Raw genomic sequence first — 19,588 nt, 5'->3', positions numbered from 1 at the left:
GTTGAAGCTCTTACCCTCGTACCGCTTCCTGTGGTTCTCTTGCTTGCAGCTCAGTCCTTAGCACGAACCAGGCTCTGATACCATGAAAAGATGTAGGAGGGAAAAGAGAGCTTAAGCTCTTGCAAGCGCACACACACACACTCACAAAACCCTAATAGAGAACACACAAGGTGAGAGGCTGAAAATCTTCTTCTTCTTCACTCAACACTCAACACACATATACAAGAATAAGAGTACACATAATATTAAAGGTACTCAACCAATACATACACGGGTTCTCTATAGTGTGAACCCGACTAAATGAGCTGGCGCTATAGCTATGCCAGTCTCTAGAATGGCTGTCACACAGCCTGTCATCCCACTGGCCGCATATCACCCAAGATCTCACCAACCATGCCAGTGGTGTAAGTGTGGGACCTATCCCCCAGGCGGGTCATCAGTGGCCACCGCCTCACTAGACGAGCTCGATATCTCAACAAACGTCCTTTTATAAGGATGCTTTTGCAACATGTGAATGGGGACTTCCTTACATTTCTTTACACCACAAAAAATCAGATATCTTTGTATTGCTATCCACACATAAAGGATCATCGTTATCTTCATAAACGGCTTGCTTCAATTTCTTTCTCAATCACCTACGCAGCTTTTCACTAGTAGGCTGGATTCTGCCTACCTCTCTTCCTCAGTTGCCTACAGCTGCTATGCTCTGACATTCTTCCCAATGCTTTCTCTTGGCAATCTTTGCGTTGTTGCCCGCTGCTCCTTCTCCTAAGCTCCTAGTTATTTTTCTTGTAGTTTGCAAATCACCTCGTCTATAGCTCACTGAGACGGACTGCCCTCACTTGCAAAAAACCCTCTACGCTCCATCTTTGCTAACAACAAATTCATAAAGCTACATGCGCTGATTGCTTGATGCTCCTCTGTACATACTATTTCCTATAGCTTATTTGACTACAAGCCTTCTCTTCTCTGTGCTGTTCTTGTTGGCGGGCTTCTCTAAATGGCTTTTTTTTTTAAATCAGCGGGAGTGCCAACCTCCTTGACGGGCTTTGTCTTCAAGCGAGATGTCTCCAATCTCCCAGCCTCCTTGACGAGCTTTACCTTCAAACGAGACATCACCAATCTGCTCATCTATAGCACCAAGCCTCCCTGTGTACATGCACAACTTCCCTTGATTTTTTTATCTTTTTCACTATGTTTGATGAGGTCCGATGTTTGCTTCGCTCTACTAATTGTTCGCTGCTTGCCTATTGTTTGTTGTAGTGGAGGTTTGCTATACTGCTTCACGCTTACTGTCTCGCGAGCTCTCTCTCGTCTATGTGCTTCTCTAAAGGTAGGCGTTGGTGCTGCTCCAACACTTTCATAGCCATTGGCCAATACTGTGAGCTCTCCAATGCTCTTCGAGAATGTAGCTATCCATTGCTACAAATTGTTGCCTCCAAATAACTTCTAAATTCTCGATTAATGCAAGCTTAATATGAACTAAAATCCTGTACATGCTTCTCCTTTGCATGCAATTAATCCAACGGTGTTGTTATAAAAGTTTCTTCCCCATAGAGAAAACATGAAATGCCAAACAGGTGAAAGTTGATAACCACATCATGTACTTATGAACATGTCCATAAGTGCATCTTCTTCTTGATGCACACACATGTGAACTCCATTGAGTCCACCATCTCACTTGCCATCATCTTGACAAGCATGCACCTCCACACAAGATTCATGGGATACACAAATCCCATACATAGCAACCCTTCAAAAACGTGAACGTTCTGTCATACTCAAACACCAAATTAGAGGCAAAATCACCAAAATACCTTCACAAATCTCCTTGGCAGCTTCTCCTTGATGACACTGAAGACTCCATAGCCTTCATACTTGCTGAAATCTACATTTTCAGCTTCTTTGGGCAGCACCATAAACTCCAAATCTCCATGGGCATAATCTCTCTCCAAATGCAATACTACTAATGACAATGAGTGTGCTAATTTTTTCATATAATAAATTGAAAATAATGCTTAATCAAAGAACTCATAACCAAGAAAAACTATACATAAATAATCACCATGACCAAGAGCCCACTGATACCATGTTAACAATCCTAAAATGGGATTGATCATGGTGATAGACAATGATTAAGCAACATAATTAAGGTGGATTATACCACACTAAAAACTCCATGAGAGAGAGAGAGAGAGATTGCACACTCAACACCAAGCTCTATTCTATTGCATATCACAATGAACCATACAATGATATAGGCCCTCTAGCCTTATCCCACTTTACACATCATCATCCATGTGGCACTCCCTTTTCCACTATTTTGGTCAACACTCACACACCATTCAATATTATATGTGGCATTCCTATCTCACCACAATATCTTGCACCTCTAGGGTGCTTTCCCACATACACACAACACCACGATTACATCTTTCAACGGTCATCCTATGCTAAAAGAATGATTTTCATCACATTCATGGAAAACTAATTTTTAGTGATTATGCATAAATAATTAATTAAAGAAAAGAGAAATTTTTGATAATTTTATTTTTATGATAAAAGAGGAATTCCCATGATAATGGAGATCCATGTAACTAAATGGAAAAAGAGAAATTTTGCTATATTAAAATAATAAATATTTTTTATTTAAAGAGAAATTTTAGATAAATTTATTTTATGTATGAGAAAATTTAAATGATAAAAGAGGAATTCCCATGACATTTGAAATTCAATCATTTAAATGGTAAAAGTAGAATTCTTGACATATTTAAAATAATGGATATTTTTATTAAAGAAAAGAGAAATTTTAGATAACTTTATTTTATGATAAAAGAGGAATTCCCATGACATTTGGAATTCAATCATTTAAATGGTAAAAGTGGAATTCTTGGCATATTTAAATTAATGGATATTTTTATTTGAATTTAAAGAGAAATTTTAGATAAATTTATTTTATGCATGAGAAATTTTTAAATGATAAAAGAGGAATTCCCATGACATTTGGAATTCAATCATTTAAATGGTAAAAGTAGAATTCTTGACATATTTGAAATAATGGATATTTTTATTAAAGAAAAGAGAAATTTTAGATAAATTTATTTTATGATAAAAGAGCAATTCCCATGACATTCGGAATTCAATCAATTAAATACAAAAAGAGGAATTCCCATGATATTTGAGATCCAAGAAATTAAATGAAAAAAGAGAAACTTTCAGCATAATTCAAATTATGAGTATTTATCAAAAGTAAAATTTTGAGCATTATTAGAAAATATGGGTAGAATTGATTTTTGTAAATCCCATGAATCTTTTACTCAAAAGAAGAATATTGAATATATTTTGAGATATTTGAGAAATAATATGAAAATGTCCGTCGAAAAAAGTACCTTTAACTAGGTCAAGCAATTGGCAGAAATTTAGAAAAGTCCCATCGGTATCAAAAATAGAAAATGTTACTAAATGTGAATAAGATGTGAATGCGATGTGATAAGATGTGAGTGGATGTGATAAGATGTGAGTGGATGTGATAAGATGTGGTGTGATGTAAATGAATGTGGATGGGATGTGAGGTGATGTAAATACATGTGGATGTGAATGAAGAGATGAGAATGAGATGTGAGGATATGTGAAAGGATGTGAGGTGATGTAAATAGATGTGGATGTGAATGAAGAGATGAGAATGAGATGTGAGGATATGTGATAGGATGTGGTGTGATATAAATAGATGTGTATATGAATGAAGAGATGAGAATGAGATGTGAGGATATGTGAAAGGATGTGAGGTGATGTAAATAGATGTGGATGTGAATGAAGAGATGAGAATGAGATGTGAGGATATGTGAAAGGATGTGATGTAAATAGATGTGGATGTGATGTGATATAAATAGATGTGGATGTGAATGAAGAGATGTGGATGTGATGTAAATAGATGTGGATGTGAATGAAGAGATGAGAATGAGATGTGAGGATATGTGAAAGGATGTGATGTGATGTGATGCAAATGGATGTGGATGTGATAAGATGTGATGTGATGTAAATGGATATGGATATGGAAGTGATAAGATGTGATGTGACGTAAATGGATGTGGATGTGGATATGATAAGATGTGATGTGATGTAAATGGATGTGGATGTGGATGTGGATGAGATATGATGTGATGTAAAGGGATGTGGATGTGAATGTGATGTAAAGGGATGTGGATGTGAATGTGATGTGATGTGAATGAATAAGATGTGATGTGATGTGAAACGGGATAGATGTGAATGTGATGTGATGTGATGTGAATTAGGATAGATGTGAATGGATGAGATGTGATGAGAATGGGTGTGATGTGAATCGGGATAGATGTGAATGGATGTGATGTAAATAGACATGAATGGATGAGATGTGATGTGATTGGATGTGACGTGGATCGGGGTAGTTGTGAATGGATGAGATGTGATGTGAATGGATGTGGATATGGGTAAATGAGAATGGATGAGATGTGATGAGGATAGATGTGATGGGATATAATATAATGTGATTGGATGTGATTGGATGAGATGTGATGAGGATAGATGTGATGGGATATAATATAATGTGATTGGATGTGATTGGATGAGATGTGATGAGGATGAGATGTGATGAGGATAGATGTGATGAGGATATAATATAATGTGATTGGATGAGATGTGATGGGATATAATATAATGTGATGAGGATATAATATAATGTGATTGGATGAGATGTGATGGGATATAATATAATTTGATTGGATGAGAATGGATGAGATGTGATGAGGATATAATATAATGTGATTGGATGAGAATGGATGAGATGTGATGAGGATAGATGTGATGAGGATATAATATAATGTGATTGGATGAGATGTGATGGAATATAATATAATTTGATTGGATGAGAATGGATGAGATGTGATGAGGATATAATATAATGTGATTGGATGAGAATGGATGAGATGTGATGAGGATAGATGTGATGGGATATAATATAATGTGATGAGGATAGATGAGATGTGATGAGGATAGATGTGATGGGATATAATATAATGTGATTGGGTGAGAATGGATGAGATATAATAAATATGATTGGATGAGAATGGATGAGAATGGATGAGATATAATATAATATAATGTGATTGGATGAGAATGGATGAGATATAATATAATGTGATTAGATGAGAATGGATGAGATGTGATGGGATATAATATAATGTGATTGGATGAGAATGGATGAGATGTGATGGGATATAATATAATGTGATTGGATGAGAATGGATGAGATGTAATGGAATATAATATAATGTGATTGGATGAGAATGGATGAAGGATGATGGGAATACATATGATTGGATGTGGATTAAGCAATGTGAAGTGATGTAGAAGAATGTTGAATAACGAGAAATGATGTGGAACAATGTGGAAAGACGAGAGTTCATTAGAAATTGTATTTATGACCTGTTTTTAAATGACTGTTTTATGTCAAGAATGTTGGGAAAGCATTTTGAGCATCTTGTGAATGAGCATGGAGACCAAAGTGATAAAGTTGCAATAGCTGATGGAGAGTCAACGGGAGACGTCTCACGTAGCAAGGTCGGCCGAGGTCTTGACCAGCCTCGGTTCAATCTAAATGGTGAGCTTCCGGTACGATGGATGAGGCGGCCTATGAGTGAAGCGCTAGGTGACCTGCGACGAAGGATCCTAGAGGGTGCTGACCATACGGTGCTCGGGCTCTAGGTCGCCGAAGATACCCACGCGTGCGTCGAGGAAGAAAATGGAACAAGGTGTTAGATTTGTTTTCTAAACTCGGGCATGGATCTGGTTGATTGACCTTGCTGGTCCTCAACGGATGAGTCTAGGGCTCTTTTATATGGATCTGTTGGTTGATCTTATTGATCTTCAACAGAGAGTCCATCTAGATTTTTATAAGTGAATATATTTTTCGGGTACTATGAGCTAGGAACTATTGAAAAGACCCATGAGTGGATAGGTGGTGAGCATTCTGGTTTGCCAATGATGCCATAGGTACACCGATGAAAGAATGATTGGAAATTAGAATTCAACCGGATATTTTGGAGGATTATGATCAGTGATACTATGGTTTTATTAAAAGATTGTTTTAAAGATAGTTGAATCTATGAAACAGGCAATTTCATATTGGGTGTGTAAGTGGTGTGACTATCTTGAAGTTTGCACTTGAAGTTTACATGAAGCGCTGGCTAGGGGGCCTGGGAACTCTTTTCCTTGGTACCCGGGGCAAAACATAACCAAATTCCTAAATGGATCCTATCACTACAGTGGTTGGGCGGTTGGCTAACCCATGGAACTGGATGAGGTTAGGCTCTGATGGATCCCTAAAAGAGACTCAATTCTATTAGGGTACGATAGATGAAGTAAATCTTGGATAGTCTTGCTCTATGGAAAAGTATCAATGGCTGTGCCTCTCGATGAGGAAAAAAGCGTTGGTCTCTACGATCCAAGTGAAAGTTTCTTCCTTGATCTGACAATGTGACTTACAGGTTCGGTCGGACCAGTTTGGTTAGTTAAGGCTCTTGACTACATTAGAATAAAAATATCCTGGAGGAATCGCCCGTGCTTTCTGGGTGAGGGGAGTTTTTTCAGGTTCGGTTTTGGAAGAATGGAGGGATTAGTCTCTTGTCCGGATATCCGTGGGCGAGGCCCCGAGTGAGAGGCTCTGCCCTGCGCAAGTGCTACTTCCACTGCTAGCACCTTTCATTGCGCGGAGGGGACACGGATCTTTCAGGTATCATGGTGGTATGGGACGCTAGCGATCCCTCACATATATTATCTTATGGGATAATTTGGGCTCAAGATTGTTGCTTTGCTAACATTACTTAGCATGTTGACCTCAACATTCAAAGACGATCTCATTTTCTGAATTCACTTGAAGTTGTAGTGTAGGCATGCTTTAGATACACTTCTTTTATCTATAGCCTATATGTTTTGATGAGTTTAATCTCGTTGACATATTCACCTGTTGAAATCTCTTTCTTTAGAGTTCAACGAGTTTATCTTGTTGTGTTCGGATTAGGAAAATTTGGATTCATACTTTGTTGGCATTAGTTCCGTACTTTAGGTGATTTATATAGTCCACTTGATGGTTTACAAATGAATATATGTGACTTATCGAGACGTTGATGACTCTCTATATTGATATGGATAACTCAGGACGCCGATAATTCCATGTGCAGATGTGGGTATGTCGGGTCATTGATGGATACCTGGTTCCTGGTGTTATAATGCCATGTTTTCTACTTTATTCTGAATGGTTTACAATGAGGAAATTACTTTGAATATGAATTTCTCTTATCATTCGCAGTCTGATGGGCAAACAGAGCATGTGAATCAGATTGTAGAGGATATGCTTTGTGCATATGACTCTGGAAAATCATCAAATTGGGAAAAGTATCTTCCTATGATGAAATTTGCCTATAACAGTTCTAAACATATGGCTATTGGTTTTAGTCCGTTCATGCTTACGTATGGGTATCAACCTAGGGCACCTATTGATGTCGGTCTTAAGGACATATAGCTTGATGTTGCATGGAGGGATTTCTTACATGATATGTAGAAAATACTGACGGAAGCTCGGGATTCTATCAGGAGTGCTCAGGATAGGGCACGGTTCTATGCTGATAGAGGATGCACAACTTGGTCTTTTGAACCTCCAGGAGCGTTGGTTTATTTAAAAGTTCCTAAAGATTCTTAGACTTTGTCAAAAGGAAAATGCTCGAATTTATCTCCTAGATATTGTGGTCCATTTCAATTTATACATCGGATTGGCATGGTTGCGTATGAACTTAAACTACCTCCACATGTTAGAGTTCATCCAGTCTTTCATATCAATAGATTGAAAGGGAAACTGGGAGGTGAGGATAACACAGTTACTCCTCAAGAACTCATTGAAGTCGAAGAATTATTCTACGTTCCACATGAACCTGATAAGGTACTTGAATTCAGGGAAAGGAAACTTTGTAGTTGACTAATCCCTGACGTTAAAATTAGGTGGAAAGATAGGGAAATAGAGGATTCGACTTGGGAGTCGGTTGAGAATGTTCAGCGTATATTTCTTTCTTTTCTTTGCAAGAGTGCAATGTTTTGAGAGAGGGGAAGTATGTTATATGCACATTATGTGTGCATATACTAGGAGGCTAACCCACATTAGGCTTGTGAGCATGGGAGCATGGGTTAGGACTAACCTTAAGGGTTAAGGTTAGGGTCAGGCATCCAAGGGTCACACATGGGAAATGGAGAGTCAAGAGTCACTTGAGGGCCCTCCTATATAATAGGGGCATGGGGCACACTCAAGGGAGGCGAAGGCTATGTTATCTTGAGGCTAAGGCTATGTTATCTTGAGGCTAGGTTATGATATGATGTTCTCTTGTATAGAGGATTATATCTACTCACCTACCATTTCACACTAGACCTACATGCTACTAGATTGGAGTTATACCTCTTGATGGTATGGGACATTAAGGTAAAGGTATAATGTACTTCATTATAGTTCTTGTATAGAGGATTATATCTACTCACCTACCATTTCACACTAGAGCTACATGCTACTCGATTGGAGTTATACCTCTTGATGGTATGGGACATTAAGGTAAAGGTATAATGTACTTCATTATAGTTCATGTGTGCATCCCTTGGGCTCGAGGGTGGTTGGGTGGATGAGTTTATGCCTGATTTATGCATATTTATGCATATTAATGCATATTATGAGTTTATGCCTGATTTATGCATATTAATTATCTAGAGAGATCTTAGGGTTTTAACAAACATGCACCAATAGCATGGCATGATAAGATTGCACAGTATCTTATCACCATTGGCTTTCATATAGTAGATGCTGATCATTTACTCTATGTGCAAAAGAGTAATAAAGGGGATTATGGTCATTACCATGTATGTGGATGACTTGATTGTTGGCAGTGATAATGAAGAGGAAGTTGAGGATGCAAAGGAGCTGATCAAGAAGAAGTTTGCCATGAAGGATTTGGGTGAGCTGAGATACTTTTTTGGAATTGAGGTCATTAGAATGCCTGAGGGCATATGGCTATCATAGAGACACTATGCATTGGACATGTTGTCTAAATATGGTATGGCTGTCTATAAGCCCATTGTTGTACCATTGGATCAGAATGGCAAGCTCGGTGCAAACATAGGTGAGATTTTGGAGAATGCCACTATGTAAAGAAAGATATTGGGTAACTTGATCTACATGACAATCACCAAGCTAGACATGACCTACACAGTTTGGAGAGTCAGTTTATGCAGGTTCCTCGGAAGCCACATTTGGATAGTGTGAGTGTCACGTAGGCTGTAACGCCTGTGATGACCGATGGCAGACCGGATGGCCATGTCTGGGGTTCAGTGGGAGAGGACGCCCGTGCGCGGAGTCATGGGCGGCCAGGCTAGTGTGGACGGCAGGCCACACACTATATAGCCTGGGGGATAAGGGGCAATCCGTATTCTTCCTCTATGGCTGGGTGGTGAGCCAGAGGCCGTCCCCTCTTGTGGTAATGCCCGTAGCGGCGTTACGGATATCTAACACTGGTATCAAAGCGTGGTTCGATGGGGTCGTCAGGTCCACGCGTGACCGGGGGACCGGAGCCCACTCAATGGTTTTCAACCATTCATCTCCTCATCCTTATCTCCACAATGGTGTAAGATTTCTCCCCAGCCTCTCCAAATGTCCAGCATCTTCTCCTAATCAATCCCCTCTTCAGAAATATAAAAGACCTTGTTTCTAACTGTTTTGACTTAGAGAGAGAGAGAATATTCTAGAGAGAGAATATTCAGATTTTGAATATTTTTAGATAAAAAAATTTCTCCTATTATTAAAATGAATTCCCCTGAAACAAAAATTCAAAAAGAACTTTCCAATGTGCAATTGGAATTTATTGGAAATGGGTATAAAGGACCTTAGCCTAAGGGTCTAGATTTTCAGAAATTTTTTGGATTATGGTCCAATTAAGGTTCCTATGGGCCAATAGCATCAATCCATGTGTAGGGAGGAGATAAATCCAATTTGTAAAAGAAGATACCCAAAAATGAGTAAATGCTCACATAAGATGAAGAGTTGACTATGTACAAGGTTTATTAGTAAGAAACTATGAGTAATATCAAAAATATGAGATATTTTGGGTATCCAAAAATGAGTAAATACTCACATAAGATGAAGAGTTGAAAATGTACAAGGTTTATTAGTAAAAAACTATGAGCAATATTAAAAATATGAGATATTTTGGGTATCCAAAAATGAGTAAATGCTCACATAAGATGAAGAGTTGAAAATGTACAAGGTTTATTAGTAAAAAACTATGAGCAATATTAAAAATATGAGATATTTTGGGTATAATGATTCCATTTTGACACATATGTAAGGAAGGGGAGTCCATTAAAGGAGGTCAATATTTCACATGCTTGAATGAGTTTTAAACTCAAAAATAATGTGATATTTTTATCTCTCCTCTCTCTTGAATCAAACCAAATCAAAATGGAACCAAACCGAATCAAAAAGGAACCAAACTAGGTCTAAATCTAGTCCAAATTCAACCAAACTAAATCTGGAAAATTTTAGAATTCAGTTAGCTTTGGTTAGAGCTTCCCTCTCCTATAAATAGAACATGAGTCCTTTGAAAAAAAGGAGGAGAATTTTACTATACTAAAGTTATGCTGAAATAATGCTAATATTCTCTAAAATTCTCTCCAAATTGAAGAAATTGGAGCTTCCCTATTTCTTCAATCCCCATTGGTGGCTCCATCAACATACTTAACCAATTGATTGGTTGGGGGCCTCTACCGTGAACAAAGAATCAAGCAATTTGTAAGGTAAATGGTGAATTTTGATTTTTTTATAAATTCTCAATGCTTCTCTCTTCTCAACCCCTCTCAAGCTTGAGAAGCTTAATTGGAATGGTCTTTGAATGCTATTGAAGTTAATTGATGAATGGTAGTGAAGAGTTACATAATTTGATGAATGCTATTGAAGTTAATTGATTAATGATAGTAAAGAATTACATAAATTTTCATTTATGCTTAATTCTAATGGTTTTTATGTAATTTCTCTCTCTCACTCAAGAAATGGTTATACTCATAACCCATTCTCACTCCAAATGAAGCTTTTCATAAAGCTTTTCCTTAATCTAACATTAATCTATGCTTGAGGCCAAATTAATGGCTTTTTTCTATGCTTTTAGTTTATGTATTTCATGAATATTGATGATTCAATCCATTATTGGGTTAATGATCTAATTAGGGATCATTCTAATCATTTCCTTAATGATAAGCTTTATCTTTCAAAATAAATTGAGATTTATCAGTCATAGTAGCGGAGCTATGGCAAAATTTTTATAAAAATTACATATAAAATAATTTCATTCAAAGCATGAAAAGAAAACTTCCTACTATATTCTAGGAATTATCATCTAGATTATTTGAAAGAATTTTATTGTAATCATGGAGAAATTGATTTTATTGTTATGCATAATTGATGATTATTTTATTATAAAAGTGTTACTTTTATCATATTTGGATTTCATGCATAGAGGTATGCATAAAAAATTATTATTTTATATAAAAGTGTTTCTTTATCATATTTGAATTTCACGCATAGAGGTATGCATAAAAGTTGATTATTTTATTATAAAAGTGTGACTTTTATTATATTTGAATTTCATGCATAAAGGTATGCATAAAAGTTGATTATTTTATTATAAAAGTGTTACTTTTATTATATTTGAATTTCATGCAAAGGTATGCATAAAAGTTGATTATTTTATTATAAAAGTGTGACTTTTATCATATTTGAATTCATGCATAAAGGTATGCATAAAAGTTGATTATTTTATTATACAAGTGTGACTTTTATCATATTTGAATTTCATGTATAAAGGTATGCATAAAAATTGATTATTTTATTATAAAAGTGTTACTTTTATCATATTTGGATTTCATGCATAGAGGTATGCATAAAAATTAATTATTTTATTATAAAAGTGTTACTTTTATCATATTTGGATTTCATGCATAGAGATATGCATAAAATATTACTATTTTAATATAAAAGTGTTTCTTTTATCATATTTGGATTTCATGCATAGAGGTATGCATAAAAGATTATTATTTTAATATAAAAGTGTTTTCTTTATCATATTGGATTTCATGCATAGAGGTATGCATAAAAGATTATTATTTTATATAAAAGTGTTTCTTTTATCATATTTAGATTTCATGCATATAGAGGTATGCATAAAAGATTATTATTTTAATATAAAAGTGTTTCTTTTATAATATTTGAATTTCACGCATAGAGGTATGCATAAAAGTTGATTATTTTATTATAAAAGTGTGACTTTTATTATATTTGAATTTCATGCATAAAGGTATGCATAAAAGTTGATTATTTTATTATAAAAGTGTGACTTTTATTATATTTGAATTTCATGCATAGAGATATGCATAAAAGTTGATTATTTTATTATAAAAGTGTGACTTTTATCATATTTGAATTCATACATAAAGGTATGCATAAAAGTTGATTATTTTATTATAATAGTGTGACTTTTATCATATTTGAATTTCATTTATAAAGGTATGCATAAAAATTGATTATTTTATTATAAAAGTGTTACTTTTATCATATTTGGATTTCATGCATAGAGGTATGCATAAAAATTGATTATTTTATTATAAAAGTGTTACTTTTATCATATTTGGATTTCATGCATAGAGGTATGCATAAAAATTATTATTTTATTATAAAAGTGTGACTTTTATCATATTTGGATTTCATGCATAGAGGTATGCATTAAAGTTGATTATTTTATTATAAAAGTGTGACTTTTATCATATTTGGAATTCATGCATAGAGGTATGCATAAAAGTTGATTATTTTATTATAAAAGTGTGACTTTTATCATATTTAAAATTCATGCATAGAGGTATGCATAAAAGTTGATTATTTTATTATAAAAGTGTGACTTTTATTATATTTGAATTTCATGCATAAAGGTATGCATAAAAGTTGATTATTTTATTATAAAAGTGTGACTTTTATCATATTTGAATTTCATGCATAGAGGTATGCATAAAAGTTGATTATTTTATTGTAAAAGTGTTACTTTTATCATATTGGATTTCATGTATAGAGGTATGCATAAAAGAAATTCTTTTTATACTAAAAGTGTGATTTTCATCATAAATGGATTTTATGCATAACTTAGATGCATAAGAGAAATTCTTTTATTCTAAAAGTGTAATTCCTACCAAATTGAATTTATGCATAAAAGATTGATTTTTAAATTCAAAGTGTCATTCTCATCTAAATTGAATTTATGCATAGGAAGATGCATAAAAGAATGGAAATTCAATTCAAAAGTGTTATTCTCATCCAAATTAAATTTATGCATAGGAAGATGCATAAAAGATGGATTTTTAATTCAAAAGTGTCAATTCTCATCTAAATTGAGTTTATGCATAGGAAGATGCATAAGAGATGGAATTTTAATTCAAAAGTGTCATTTTCATTTAAAATTGAGATGTGATAGAATGTGTTAAGATGAGTTAGGATGTGTTAAGATGTGTATGGGATGAGGTAGAGAGTGTATCTAATGGGATAAGATGTATATGGGATGTGTTAGGGCGTGAATGGATGTAATATGGATGTATGAATGTAGATATGGATGTATGAATGTGAATATGGATGTGTGGATATGAAAATGGAAGTGTGGATGTATGAATGAGGATGTGAAAATGAATGTATGTATGTAGACGTGGATGTATGGATGTGAATGTGAATGAAGATGTGGATGTGGATGTATGGATGTAGATACGGATGTGGATGTATGTATGTGAATGTGGATGTATGAATGAGAATGTGAAAATGGATGTATGCATGTGAATGCGGATGTATGAATGTGAATGTGGATGTGTGGAAGTGGAAATGGAAGTATGGATATATGAATGTGGATGTGGATGTATGCATGTAGATGAGTATATATGAATGTGAAATTGGAAGTATGATGTGGACGTACGAACATGGATATGTATGTAGAATAATGAATGTGAAGGTGTATGTGAAATAATGTGTAGTCTATATGAGTGAATGGATGAGAATGAGTACACATTGAATGGAATGTGGAATAAGTAATGTGGTCCGAGAGTGGATAATGAGGAAAGACGAGAGTTCGTTATAGAAACTGTATTTTGTGACTGTTTGTAAATGACTGTTTTATGTCAAGAATACTGGGGAAGCATTTTGACCGTCTTGAGGATTAAGGTCATGAAGACCGAACTGATAAAGTTGCAACTGCTGCTGACGGAGAGTCAATGGAGGACGTCTCGCGTAGCAAGGTCGATCGAGGTCTTGACCAGCCTTGGTTCGATTTGAATGGTGAGCTTCCGGTACGGTGGATGAGGGATCAAGGAAGCGGCCTATGAGTGAAGCGCTAGGTTACCTGGGCGAAGGATCCTAGAGGGTGCTGACCATACGGTGCTCGAGCTCTGGGTCACCGAAGATACCCACACGTGCGTCGTGGAAGATATTGGAACAAGGAGTAAGAGTTGTTTTCTGAAACCGGGCATGGATCTGGTTGATTGACCTTGCTGGTCCTCATTAGATGAGTCCATGGCTCTTTTATATGGATCTGTGGGTTGATCTTGCTGATCTTCCACGGAGATTCCATTCTGTTATATGAATATATTGCCGGTTACTATGAGCTAGGAACTATGGAAAAGGCCTTTGAGTGAACAGGTGGTGAGTGTTCTGGTTGCCAATGATGCCATAAGTACACCGATGAATGAATGACGAGAAATATGGATTCAACCAGAGACTTTGAGGATTGTCATCAGTGACATAATGGTTTTATTAAAGGATTGTTTGAAAGTTAGTTGATGCTGAGAAAAAGGCAATTTCATATTGGGTGTGTAAGTGGTGTGACTAGTTTTATGTTTGCATGAACTTCCGGCTAGGGGGCCTAGGAACTCTTTTTCCTGGTACCCGGGACAAAACCTAACCAAATTCCTAATTGGATTCCATCACTACAGTGGTTGGGAGGTCGGCTAACCCATGGGAATGGATGGGGTTAGGCTGGACTGATGAATTCGTAAATCGAGATTTAATTTCTATTATTACAATAGATGAAGTAAATCCCGGATAGTAATTGTTCTATGGATAGGATTCAACGGCTGTGCCTCTTGATGGGGAAAAAAGCATTGATCCCAATGATCCAAGTGCAAGTTTCTTCCTTGATCTGACCAAGTACCATTAGAGGTGCAGTCGGATCAGTTTGATCAGTAATGATCTTGACTACGTTACAGTAAAGAGTTATCCTGGTGGAATCGCCCGTGCTTTCCAGGTAAAGGAAGTTTTTCCGGTTTCGGTTTTGGATAAATCGACGGATTAGTCTCTTGTCCGGATATCCGTGGTGGGCGAGGCCCCGAGTGTGGGACCCTACCCCGCGCATGAAGTGCTACTTCCGCTGCTAGTACCCCGAATCCGTTGCGCGGTGGGGACAGGGATCTCACAGTTGGTATCAGAGCCAGGTTGGCTAATAAAGATCAACTGAGAAGCCAAATATGTCAGAAATTTATCAAGAAGCACAAAAAGATTGTAATTGTGTGATATAATTATACAATTTGATATTCAAACTGAAATTCGTAATTTTGTCTTCAAATGGAAGTACCGCAATTATATAGAATCCCTGACTTGGTAATTGGTCTTCAAATGGAAGTACCGCAATTATATAGAATCCCTGACTTGCTTGAGGCCTAGACATGATGGTATTTACCATATAATTCCAAGGACCGTGACTACCCGTATATACCGAGAGTATAACTGTAGCTCTTTACTGACAGTATATATGAGTAAATCTAAGACTTGAAATTATAAGCGTTAATGCTATCCAGATGATGATTTCAAATGTGGTTGATATGATTTTTAATTTTGTTTGAGAATTGATGAATTGATTTAGATTCTGATTGAAAAATGATGATTTCTGAAATTTAGTTGAAATATAATAACCTGAGCGAAACCACAATGGGATGATTGGGACGAGTCCCTGTGATGATATTCATCTAGAATGATGATAATGATTTCAGCAAATCACTATGAGATTAGTGGATTGTGCTGTCAAATTGCTACTGTTAACACTTGACACGGTAGATCAAGTTAAGGGATGACAAATTGAGAACTTACTTGTCTGAAATTTCCGTGGAGGAATGTTCATAAAGAAATTTTCGGTCTAATGGACCATTATCGTGTTAAAGATATGAATGAGATGATTTGAATAAATTGTTATTTAATGATGAGTTCTATTTAAGGGATAATTATCCCCGTATTCTGTTGGGTTGACCAGAATATAAGGAACCCTAGAATAAATTGGATCTTTAAGAAAAAGAGTTATCCTCTACTTTGCGAGATGAGGACATCTCGCACTTTTTAAGTGGGGAAGAATGTAAGATTCCTCCCCCATTCTTAGAGGTATGCAAGAGTAAGAATCTCCCTTTTTGATCTTATAATTATTCCCTCTCTAAAATAAAAGAAAGATTCTGTTTAAAAAGGGAAGACACTTTCCCCAGAATACCTTCTCAGGAGCCCACCTATTTTAAGGATTCAGAACGATGAGTTCAGAAGTGAGAACCGGTGTTTTGGATACCAAGGTTTTGGTCATCAGTTAAAAGACTGCCCGACTCCTACCATGAAAAGGGCACAGGGAAGTCTAGAACCCAAATTCAGAGACCAATTCCTTCATACCAATCTAATCAGGATCCGTCCGGACAAGATTGCTTAACTCCATTAACTAGATCCGACCCATTGATCCGGGTCAAGATGACCAGTCAAATGCTTGACGACATGGAGCAGCAGATGCAGGTAATTCATAAAGATATAAAAGCTGCCCAGGATCGACAGAAATAGTATACAGATAAGAAGAGGACAGTCAGAGAATTCAAAGAAGCAGATATTGGTCTTCATTGAGTACGGACCAAAAGAAGTTCTTTATCTCTTGGGGAGTATAAGTAGTTATCCCCCAGATATTGTGGACCAAAGAAAGTAGATTTTTTAGCCTACGAACTTCTTTTATCTCCTCATCTCAAAATTCTTAATGCCTTCTATAGAAAAATGTGCCAAAACCAAATCATGGAAAGACGGTAAAACTTCAATGGCAAGATACCGTTGGCTTCTAAGTTACGCTAGCTCCTTCCTTTATATAAGTCGTAACTTTTACTTGCCGCTCGCAGTAATCTTACTTCCATCGATCTCCTTTCTTCTTAATCTCCTTCATGGCTTGGTAGCAGGAATTGGTTTTACCCATGATGATTTCTCACCTTCAAGATGCAAGCAAGTCTGTGAAGAAGGATTTTATAGAACTGTGTGAGCGCTCACTTTTCCCTCACTTGGGAACTTCTGTAGCTCAGACCAAATGGCGGACCTATCAAGACATAACTAGGGTAACACCCTGGGGTCAGCAGCACGTTCATAAAACAATGTCCGCTTGGCTATGGTTATTGAAGCTTTGGGTTTGGGTCCCCGATACTATTGCGTGATGAATTCAAGGCATATTGGGTTTTCTGAGCGGGTCTTCTTACTGGCGTATTTTCTTCCTCATCAGAAGATATGCCTTTACCCTGTTTTTGGCTTGCCTCTCAGAGTTCCTTTTGTTAGATCACCTCATACCACTGAGGTAGGTGCTGCAATAACCGACCGAATTATTCCCATAGATGAATTACCTTATACGTGCTTGTGAGTGCTGCTTTTGTGACCATATGATGGACGGGGTTATGGAAGTGTAAAAAGTTCTTCTATCTTACTGTATATGTTCCAAGAATGAATAAAGTTGAAATCTTTGTTCTTGTCTTGAGTCTTGTTCTCTTTGAGACTTTTCTTGGTGATTAATCTTAATTAAAAATTTTCTCTCAGTCTCATATTTGTGCATCTTGCGAAATTACCCCCGATTTGCGAGATGAGGGCATCTCACGTTTTTCAAGTGGGAGAGAATATAAGATTCCTCCCCAGCCTCTCCAAACATCCAGCATCTTCTCCTAATCAATCCCCTCTTCCAGAAATATAAAAGACCTTGTTTCTAACTATTTTGACTTAGAGAAGGAGAGAATATTCTAGAGAAAGAATATTCAGATTTTGAATATTTTTAGATAGAAAAATTTCTCCTATTATTAAAATAAATTTCCCTGAAACAGAAATTCAAAAAGAACTTTCCAATGTGCAATTGGAATTTATTGGAAATGGGTATAAAGGACCTTAGCCTAAGGGTCTAGATTTTCAGAAATTTTTTGGATTATGGTCCAATTAAGGTTCCTATGGGCCAATAGCATCAATCCATGTGTAGGGAGGAGATAAATCCAATTTGTAAAAGAAGATACCCAAAAATGAGTAAATGCTCACATAAGATGAAGAGTTGACTATGTACAAGGTTTATTAGTAAGAAACTATGAGTAATATCAAAAATTTGAGAATATTTTGGGTATCCAAAAATGAGTAAATACTCACATAAGATGAAGAGTTGAAAATGTACAAGGTTTATTAGTAAAAAACTATGAGCAATATTAAAAATATGAGATATTTTGGGTATCCAAAAATGAGTAAATGCTCACATAAGATGAAGAGTTGAAAATGTACAAGGTTTATTAGTAAAAAACTATGAGCAATATTAAAAATATGAGATATTTTGGGTATAATGATTCCATTTTGACACATATGTAAGGAAGGGGAGTCCATTAAAGGAGGTGCATATTTCACATGCTTGAATGAGTTTTAAACTCAAAAATAATGTGATATTTTTATCTCTCCTCTCTCTTGAATCAAATAAAATCAAAATGGAACCAAACCGAATCAAAAAGGAACCAAACTAGGTCTAAATCTAGTCCAAATTCAACCAAACTAAATCTGGAAAATTTTAGAATTCAGTTAGATTTGGTTAGAGCTTCCCTCTCCTATAAATAGAACATGAGTCCTTTGAAAAAAAGGAGGAGAATTTTACTATACTAAAGTTATGCTGAAATAATGCTAATATTCTCTAAAATTCTCTCCAAATTGAAGAAATTGGAGCTTCTCTATTTCTTCAATCCCCATTGGTGGCTCCATCAACATACTTAACCAATTGATTGGTTGGGGGCCTCTACCGTGAACAAAGAATCAAGCAATTTGTAAGAAGGTAAATGGTGAATTTTGATCTTTTCTATAATTTCTCAATGCTTCTCTCTTCTCAACCCCTCTCAAGCTTGAGAAGCTTAATTGGAATGGTCTTTGAATGCTATTGAAGTTAACTGATGAATGGTAGTGAAGAGTTACATAATTTGATGAATGCTATTGAAGTTAATTGATTAATGATAGTAAAGAATTACATAAATCTCCATTTATTCTTAATTCTACCGGTTTTTATGTAATTTCTCTCTCTCACTCAAGAAATGGTCATACTCATGACCCATTCTCAATCCAAATAAAGCTTTTCATAAAATTTTTCCTTAATCCAACATTAATCTATGCTTGAGGCCAAATAAATAGCTTTTTTCTATGCTTTTAGTTTATGTATTTCATGAATATTGA

The sequence above is a fragment of the Cibotium barometz genome, chromosome 2, assembly GCF_041138505.1.
Source record: "Cibotium barometz isolate CiBa-2024 chromosome 2, ASM4113850v1, whole genome shotgun sequence".
Classification (NCBI taxonomy): domain Eukaryota; kingdom Viridiplantae; phylum Streptophyta; class Polypodiopsida; order Cyatheales; family Cibotiaceae; genus Cibotium; species Cibotium barometz.
This window is presented reverse-complemented; position numbering follows the sequence as displayed.